Here is a 2,177-nt window from a genome sequence, read left to right as displayed (position 1 = left end):
AAAAAAAAAAAAAAAAAAAAATTAAGAGGTTGCTCAGTTCAGAAAATGCCATTTCGTTTTCCCCGAATAAAACTACTTTTGAACTTAGTCTATTTTCACACTATATTTTGCCCTCCCCCTAGTTCTTTACAAGCCCTGACTCCTGACAAATCTCAACATTGGGCTTCTAATGAGTATTTTCTTGATTTACAGCAGAAATGAGCAGTTATCTGCTAATAACCACCGAGTCTGAAATTAAAAGGGATAGAGAAAATAAACCAAATTGCAAAGATCAGCTCTTGTTAAATAAAGTCATTGTGAAAAGACATATAGCAACATTTTCATGTATCAGATCAGCGACACGATGGCTCGTCATTTGAGGGTTGCAATTATTTAACACTACTAAGTAGCCAAGGGACACTTACCCCGGGAACATTTAATGGGCATTTGTTAATTAATTCTCAGCAGAGCCCTTCCAGCTACTTACACACAGAGAAACTGAGGCAGGGGTGAGGGGCAGGGTGGAAGAGAGCTCTTCCCTCCTCCCCCCTGCTCCATTATGACCTAGGCCCCTCCAGTCTTATCAACTCGTTCCTGCCTAGGGATGTATGACAGAGGGTGGCTAAACTGCTCTGAAGATTTCATAAACAAAGGCATAGCCAAAGGAATAATGTTCTTGTTGCCTTTGACCTTCCTACAGAGTCAGAGGTCAGTCAAATTCCACCCACCAGGAGAAAAACAAGAAACTTGAGATGGTTCACGGTAATCTCGTTAAGGAGTCCATGGGTAATGAGTTCCGGGGGTGACGGGAGTAGGACGTTTGTCTATGGAGAAATGTAGCGAGTTTGCAAGAAGAAATTACATCGCAGTTAGGGTCATGTGTGTGAACCGGTCATGAGTGCGAACTGGAGCTCACCGGCGTCATTGTGAGTGAGGGCCAAGGTGGCAGAGAAGTTTAACCTTAAGTCTCCCAGGTTCCTGGTTCTCCTGCCTGCCCCAGCCACCAGGGATCTCTCCAGACCCTACACAGGAACACAAGAGCTGTGTGCTCTCTGTGGCTTGCTGCAAAGAGCTTTCATTCTTACACACAATTTTTTTTTTTTTTTTTTGAGATAGAGTCTCACTCTGTTGCCCAGGCTGGAGTGCAGTGGCACGATCTCTGCTCACTGCAGCCTCCACCTCCTGGGTTCAAGCAATTCTCCTGCCTCAGCCTCCCAAGTAACTGGGAGTACAGGTGCCCGCCACCACGTCCAGCTAATTTTTGTATTTTTAGGAGAGATGGGGTTTCACCATGTTGGCCAGGCTTGTCTCGAACTCCTGACCTCAGGCGATCTGCCCACCTCAGCCTCCCAAAGTGCTGGAATTAAAGGCACGGGCCACCACACCCAGCCCCTAGACACAAATATTAATAGCAGTGGAGGAGTGAGCCCGGGAGACCTGGGGAATGGGACTTCTTGGTGCTCTGAGAGCCTTGCTGCCCGGCTTGCAGGGGGACGTCTGCCTGGCAGGCACAGGGGTTGCTACTCCTGAGCCCCTCCTGACCCCTACTCCCCCACCCCTGGCTCATTTTCAGAACTCCATGGTGATCTCCCGCTGGGCCATTGCAGCTCTGGGCCGGTCAGTCTGACACGGCAACACACCCGCGGTGCACCCCACATTCAGAAGGCGCAGGAGGAGCGCTGGGGGCCTATGTCTCAATGACCTGAGTAGAGGCTGTGTGGCTCATTGGATTCTCAGGACCACTGCGAAGTAGAGGGAGTCCAGCCTGTGGGAAGCGTGAGCGGGGGCCCACCTGCTGCTCCTTCTCTGCCAGGTTACACAGGCCGTGGCAGGCTACTGGAAGAGGCCCACCGACTCCCCCCGCCCCGGCAGCGTCTCTGGGGTCTCCGAGCCCTGGCCACTCCCACAGAGCGACGGAACCTTGCCCTATTCACGGGGCTGCCGGCATTGCTGGAAAGGCCTCCTTTGCTTTCATCAACATCGTTAAAGTGTGCTGGAGACAATGGGCACCTGGCTTGTTCACCTTCAGGGATGGCTCAGGGCCGCTGGCAAGGGCGGGCCCACCTCTCTCTGCCGGCTCTAGGAAAATTCTGCATCATTTGGTTGTGGTTTTGTTTCCCCCTAAATAAGACGCCCTCAAACTTACTAAGACGGGAACAACTCATTTTTTTCATTAAAAAAAAATTTATTATTATTAT

The sequence above is a fragment of the Colobus angolensis genome, unplaced genomic scaffold, assembly GCF_000951035.1.
Source record: "Colobus angolensis palliatus isolate OR3802 unplaced genomic scaffold, Cang.pa_1.0 Scaffold43, whole genome shotgun sequence".
NCBI lineage: Eukaryota > Metazoa > Chordata > Mammalia > Primates > Cercopithecidae > Colobus > Colobus angolensis.
This window is presented reverse-complemented; position numbering follows the sequence as displayed.